We start from the raw sequence: 8,275 nt of genomic DNA, 5'->3' as shown, positions 1-8,275 counted from the left end.
CAAGGAGAGACTCCAGAAGAGACCCGTGACATGAATAACCAAACCCCAGAAGAGGACCAGGTACCTGAAAATGTTAAAATAGAAGAGATCTCTATAAATTATGTTGTCACGGGAAAGAAATGGAACCGAAATAACATCATCGTCGATGAAAATTTTGCATATAACGTAGCGCTTGATATAATGATGGAAGACGAGGATCTTGAACCAAAATCTGTCGAAGAATGTCGACGTAGGGAAGATTGGCCAAAATAGAAAGAAGCAATTGAAAAGGAATTGAGCTCACTTAACAAGCATGAAGTTTTTGGACCTGTAGTCCGAACCCCTGAAGGAACTAAACCCGTTGGTTATAAATGGGTATTTGTGCGGAAAAGAAACGATAAAAATGAAATTATGAGATATAAAGCACGTTTAGTTGCTCAAGGATTTTCACAAAGACCAGGAATAGATTATGAGGAAACATATTCCCCTGTAATGGATGCTACAACTTTTCGTTATCTTATTAGCCTGGCAGTTATTGAAAAATTAGAAATGCGATTAATGGATGTTGTGACAGCATACTTGTATGGTTCCTTTGAGAAAGATATTTATATGAGGATACCTGAAGGATTTCGAATGCCTGAAGCATCTAAATTATACTCGCGTGATCTTTATTATATTAAATTACAAATATCCATATATAGATTAAAACAATCTGGTCGAATGTGGTATAAGAGGTTAAGCGAATATTTACTAAGGGGAAAATTACAAGAATGACCCTATTTGTCCATGTATTTGTATAAAGAAAACAGAATCTTCATTTTCTATAGTGGTTGTGTATGTTAATGATTTGAATATCATCGAAACTCCTGAAGAGCTTCAGAAAACAGTTGATTACTTAAAAGCAGAATTTAAAATGAAAGATCTTGGGAGAACAAATCTTTGCCTTGGATTACAAATTGAACATCTTCCAAATGAAATTTTTGTGCATCAATCATCATACACAGAAAAGATCTTGAAATGGTTTTACATGGACAAATCACATCCATTTAACTCTCCAATGGTTGTTCGATCACTTGATAAGAAAAAGGATGTGTTCCTACCAAAGGAGGAAAATGAAGAGATACTCGGTCCTGAAGTACCCTATCTCAGTGCTAATAATACACGACCCGATATAGCATTTTCTATGAATCTATTAGCAAGACATAGTAACGCCCCAACTCGGAGGCATTGGTATGGTGTTAAACATATTTTTTGGTATCTTCGCGGCACAAATGATATGGGTATATTTTATTCTAATAAATCCAAAGCAGTGCTAACGGGATATGCAGATACAGGATATTTATCCGATCCAGATAAAGCTCGATCACAGACAGGATATTTGTTCACTTATGGGGATACAACCATCTCATGGCGATCTGTTAAACAATCTTTGGTTGCTACCTCTTCTAATCATGCAGAAATTCTTGCAATCCATGAAACTAGTCGAGAATGTGTCTGGTTGAGATCAATATGTCAGCATATTCGGGAGTCATGTGGCATGCATCATGACAAGACACCAACAGTAATGTTCGAAGACAATGCAGCATGCATCGAGCAGCTAAAAAAAGGTTATATTAAAGGAGATAATACTAAACATATTTCGCCCAAGTTTTTCTTCACATGACCTTCAAGAGAATGGAGAAATTGAAGTCTAACAGATACGCTCAAGAGACAACCTGGCAGATCTATTCACGAAGTCGCTACCCCCCATCAGTTTTTGAAAGCTTGGTACATAAGATTGGCATGCGTCGACTTAAGAACTTGAAATAAACTTTTCAAAATCGATGTACTCTTTTTCCTTTACTAGGATTTTTTTCCCAATGGGTTTTTTCCTAGAAAGGTTTTAACGAGGCACGATTATTGAAAATTGGACATCCAAGGGGGAGTGTTAGAATATGGATGTCTCTAGAATACTCTAGAACAACCTCTTGACTTTCCAAAGTCATAACTCTTGACTTTTGGCTTTTCAAGTACATGTATTTGGCCTTTGGATTTCTCTACCTATGTTCTAGTGAGCCTATAAATAGGACTCAAGTCTCATCTTGTAAGATACACACTTGAATGAAATACAATTTCATATGATGTCTTATCTCACATTTTCATCTTATTTATAATATATACAATATATTTGTAATACTTTTTCCATTTCCAGCATTAATTTTATTTTCCATTGAATAGATTTAAATACAACAGAATCATGTCAGGATACTAGCCTCCGAATTTTATTTGAAAAGAGATGGAAAAAACACATATTAAGCTATATTCTGAACATTATGAATATTTATTTAATTTTAGGAAAAGGATGAAAATGATGTAATTTGTATGAAAATTTAATTCTTTGATTTTAATTATATATATATTTTATTTTATTTTTCTTTTTTCTTTTTAATTTTTTTAATTTTCTAAAAATATTTTCAAAGTTTAATTTAAGATTTTAAATAAAATTATTTACTAAATTTCACTATATATTTCAAATGTGCTAAAAACCAATCTTACCCTAACCCCCAAACCAAATATGGTATGGGTTGAACCCCTATTCATTCAACCCCTTCATCCAAATGAGGTAAAGGTTCAACATAAATCAAACCCAACCCAACATAACCCCTCCCTTCTCAACCCCCAATCCAAACAAGGCCTTAGGGATTTTTAGTTTTTGACCATATAATGAGATAGACCTAAATTTTCCGTCGCACGGATCTTCACTGGTGTTTTATATTTTATGTTATTTATAATTCTAATAAGTAATGAAATATTAACATTATTTAACATAATTATATGATCGATTGCTAATACCTGTATTCAAAAAAAATAATTTAAATTTGTATTATTTGATATTAAGATCAAATAGTATATGATGGAAGAGTCCGATACAGTTTCGTATTAGGAAGTCCTAGAGTAGAGCACACAAATAACAGATCCCGTTTCTTTTTTTTTCAACATTCTATAAAAATGCATAGGGCTTGTGTTTATCTTTACTTTTCAACTACATTTACTTGTCCAATCACCTTGTTCGTATAGTAGCCACAACTTTTAAATTCTTACATATGAAATATTGACGGAGGAATTTGGTAGCAATAAAGTTTGAGGTTTGTAGCTGAAAACAAGATCTGTGACGGTGGTTCTTTGTTGGAAAATGTGAATAGTATTTGGTGGTTGTGATTATTGGTGGTTGACATTGTTAGGGTTAGTGGTGGCTCCTTTACGCTCTCAACTTCTGACCTCTTACAATTTGTCTACGTATCCCTATTTATAGGAAATCAAGCCAACGTAGTTCTTGGGGAACAAGAAATCTAATGGGCTTATATCTCCTGTCCCGAGGCCCAATAGGAAATCTACTAGAAATCGTCTTCTACTAACTTTGGGAATGCCCGCCGATGAGGCCCAACCACAAAGGCCCAAGGCTCGTCCACGGCTTCAAGACTTCACGGATGAGGCATCTCCCTGGCCAATGATAACCTTCCGCTACCAGCTATTTCTCTAGTCCGTGAAAGCAGGTATAGTCGTGGTTCACCCCAAATATTGGACGCATCCTTGTCCCCAGAATAAGGAGCCCCTACCAGATTATAGGACAAGTGATCCCAAACTTTTGGGTGCAAAGTGTAAGATACTCTGAAATCTCCCAACGAGGACACTCATTGACTACAGAGACAGAGCTTTTAAAGCACACACCAAAGTTTACCCCACATCTCATATTCATTTACCACAGGAGGAGGCCTTCAATCCAGGAACACCCTTGGAGGTCTCTGACCACGGACACCGCCTTCCTGTGGTTGCATTACAGGAAGGAGTTCTTCAATAGAGTACCTACAAAAAATATATTAGTAATAATGGTCTCCTTCCATCTTGAATCATCCAAAGAGCCCAGCCAAAGTACCTATATTAAAATCTCATCCAAACCATCTCCTTTACTTAGGGCGCACCCTAAAACTTGTGGATATATGTTACTTCGAAGAATCAGTCAAATCTCTCTTTCAAGTAACCAAAGGGCGCGCCTTACATTTTCATAATAATTTTGGTGCGTCCTTGAGTACAAGGTCTCCATTGTTCATATCTTTCTTAGGGCTCGCCCTAACTTATATAAAGTGAGGACTTTTTCTCCCTGTTAGAGCACTATGGGCGCGCCTTAATTTCTTAGTGATTTTCCTATTTTCATCATTTTGAGAGCACACCTAAAGTTTCCAAAGCATTCCTGATCCATACCACATAGAAGACGTGCCCTTAAATTTACAGCAGAAAAGGGCTTGCCCTATTTTTCCCTAATTTTAGGCATAAATATCCCAATTTCATTCAACTGACTCAAATTTGACTCGAATATTCCCTGTACAAAATTTTGGACATAACAACTACCCCCCAAATTCAATATGCTATGAAAAATGGGATGGGAATTTTCACTCTTCATGATCATCTGCAAAAAAATTGTGTGGACTTGTCATGTTTTGTTTTTGTTTTTTCTTTACGGGGCGCGCATGCATGAGGGCGCGTCCTTTGAATTTGAAACAGTTCCCTTTTCCTCGGGGAACGTGATTGACGTGATTGATGGGATTGACAGTTGTCCCACGTCACTTTAGCTATAAATATCAATAAGTAATTTTTTTTACATTACCCTTTCATCTATTTCTCTCCATAAAATCATCATCGGCGACAATTATAACCTCGCATGTTCGAAAATAGCTTGTTCTGCATTGCTTCCTCAGCTTTTTCCGATCAATTTCGTCATTAGTCTACAAGGTACTTGATACTTATTTTCTTTTTACATTTCATCAATTAGATTATATGTAATATAAATATATATATATATGATTGTTTGGCTTCCTTCTCACCCTTATGTGTTTTTCCATGATTTGTTGTATGTATATGTATGTATATTATGTATATATCAATTCAGATCCATAATTAGTGGATTTTGAAATTCAAATTTATGTTTTTGGAATTGCAATTGTCATTAGAACTATCTTCTGTGCCCAACTTGTATTTAGGATGCGCCCTAAAAAAGTTTTTTCCGAACTCATCTTAAGTTTTAGGTCAAGTGCGGGTGATTTCCAGTTATGTCAGGGTGCGCCTTTAAGTTATGGCGCGTCTTCTAATTAGACACTTATCATGATATGCTAAGCAAGGCTCGTTATTAGGGCACACCTTAATCTCTTGTATGTATAACCTAGCTTTCATAATACATTCCTTCTTATCTGTTTTGTGAACGCGCCCTCAATGGATTTTTCCGTTTGTTTTGACAGCTGGAAGATGAGGGTGCGTCCTCTCCTTTTCATCCATTCATATATTTATGCACTAAGTTAGGAATCTATTCTCCTCCAGCCATTTTCTTCAATCCAGACTTTCCAGACACTCATAAGACCCCTGAGCTTTTAGAACAAGAGGCGCGCCTTATTCAAGAATCTAAAAAAGGAAATTTCATAGAGGAATCTCCAAATGACACTTTAGATAATCTCCCTTTAGCTGAAATAAAGGGAAAATGGAAATTAATTCAAAAAGAAAGGTCACCAGCTCCCGTTGATACGGACCTAGATGATTAGCTTGGAGAACTAAATGCAAGTAGGTATAGAGGCACCGAGATTGGGGTCAATGTAAGAGCAGGACCCTCAAAGGTTTCATATAAATCGATTTCCCCAAGTTTATCTCCTCAACAGTCTCAGGGCGCACCTACCTATGAGGGCGCGTCTGAAGAAAACTCTCCGCCTCTTCGTGATGAGATGGACTTTTTTTACGAAAATACTCTTCAATTCTCCAATTTCCCTGCTCCATCGCCCGTCCCTTTTTAGCATTGGGAAGTTTCTGACAGCGAGGTAGATTTTGACTGAAGCAAGTATAAGGTGTGTACTAAAGCCGTGAAGAAACGCTTTAGGAAAGAGCAGGGAAAATTATTCTGCGTGGGGCTTTCATCTAGTTGTCAGATGAACAGCTAGAATGGTTGATGGAATTCTACGACATGGAAGGCATATGGGTGCGCCCTCTAAGCATGATGCACCCTCACATTTTTAACAACGGAAGAAACTTCAGAATTCCTAGAATGGTCACAAGCCCAAAGTTGGTCTCTTTTGGGGTGGGTGCGGCTCTTCATCCCTGTCTGAGGGATGTGATTGAATTATATGACCTGGCGCCTCGTCAATTATCTCTTAACAGCTACAAGCTTGTTTTGGCTTTGTACATTCTGTACATGAATCTAAGTTTCCATCCACCTACCATGGAGGAAGTTAGTCATTTCTTTAGTCTTAGAAAATCTGACCACGACTTGTACTATTTGGTAGTTGATAAGAAACACAATAAAAAAGGATTTTCATCTAGGAAGGTCAGCCATGAGAAAGGATGGAAAGAGAACTTTTTCTACCTATATGATGTCCCCAGAATCAGAATCCAGTTTAACAGAGAACCAAGTAAGGGCGCGCCCCAACTTTTTTGAGCTTCTTATTCTTAATTCTTCTTTCTTCTTATGTTATTTTTTCCTTATGTACCAGACAAACCATTTGTGCGAGAACTAGAGGGCGCGCCTAAAGCCCATGCAGAGGCTATACTTAGGATTGCTACAGAGAGATGGAACTTGAAAATGCTCATTACAATGTCCAACTTAATGCGAGTCAGCATACTATACAATCTTATTGGGACTAAATGCAAGTATATGGAATTTAGGAAGGGCGTACCCATCGCTCATGTTGTAGAAGTTGACAGCGATGATGAGGGAGATGAAGAAGAAGACGAGGATATTACTACTCATAACGAACCTCCATTAGGTTTGAATAGCGTTCTGCTTTCATTAAACTAAATGATTAATAATTTAGGAGCGCCTTTTCCTTAGGACGCCCCAAAAAAATGCTCTGTCTTTTTTTCTTTGCATCTGTCCTAGCTTTTCACTAGTTCAAACATTACATGTTATACTTTATTATCCTTTGTTTGCATTTATCTGTTGTTTTTACTTATCAAGTTCCACTTTGACTTTTTATATATTTCAGAGTGAGGGCGCGCCCTTTGAGCAAGGCGCGTCTTATTTTTATTGTACTGATCATTTTCATGATTTTTATGCAGATATGGCTCCCCCAAGAATTCCCAAATCTTTTTGGGGGCGCCCAAGTGACGAATCCAAGACGTGTGTGCAGAAAAAAGATGCTCCAAAGAACCAGACACCCACTCCAACTCTCATTCCAATATCTTAGACAATCCATGTTCTCAAAAGAACCGTAGTAGATTTGATGGAGGGTCAGGGTGTGTCCAAAAAGGTCAGAACAGAGGGCGCGACCCTTAGTTCAGAATCCTTGGCGCTTAATCACCTTGGTCCCCTGGCTTCTGTCTATGTGACAGATTATGAGGTTAAGGAATGGCAGGCCATGGATCGTTAGGAATCCATGAGAGCTTCTATCAAGGTATCTTGCCAAGTGCTCTATCATTCCACCAATTCTGTAAACAGGAATTTGAAAGAGAAGGCGCGCCTGGAACGTTTGCAAGGGGATAACAACATTCTTCAGAATAATCTTAAGGACAAAGATCTTCTCCACTTGAAAGAGATTAAAGCTAGAGACTCTCAGATCACTTTCTTGAAGGGTGAACTTACAAACCAGGAATCCCAACTCATCATTGTTAATGAAACTGTTACTAATCTGCACAACGAGCTGGCTAAGATGAAATAGAGAGTGGCATACCTCGAGGAACAACAGAAAAATGACTGGTTGGAAGAGAAAAAAGATTTGACAGACGATGCCTTTGCCAGTGGCTTTCATTTCTACAGGGTTGGGTTCGTGGAGAACGACCCTGAATATTCTTTCAAGAAATTTGGCGATGAGACTGTCACAGAGATGGTAGAGTTTAAGAAAGAATATGCTGCAAAAATCAAAGAAAGGAGAATAGATCTTGGGTTAGAAGAATAAGAAGGCGTGCCTAAGGACGTGCATGAGGTTGACCCTTTTGTTCCCCTTCAATCGATTCCCCCAAATGATGACACTCAGGGCGCGCTCTGATTTCTGCTACTTTTAATTTTGTTTATCCAACTAATCTCAATATTCGAGGTGCCAACCCTCTTTTGATGTTGTGTAATTTGTAAAACTTAATGTTCTGCTTTACTTTAGTTTGAATTAATAACTATTTTTGCTATTTATTTCTTCCTTATAAAATTTCTAAGTTAAGTATGTCAAGCACTATTACCTTTAGGGCGCGCTAAAAGCATGAGGCGCTCCATTGATTCTTTTATTTTTATGGTAAGTAAATTTTTCTAGGTTACCAATATATGGGGCGCTTCTGTCATCAGTTCGCGCCCTAG

Source organism: Apium graveolens, chromosome 4 (genome assembly GCF_009905375.1).
Source record: "Apium graveolens cultivar Ventura chromosome 4, ASM990537v1, whole genome shotgun sequence".
In the NCBI taxonomy this organism is placed as follows: Eukaryota; Viridiplantae; Streptophyta; class Magnoliopsida; order Apiales; family Apiaceae; genus Apium; species Apium graveolens.
Note: the sequence above shows the minus strand (reverse complement) of the source record.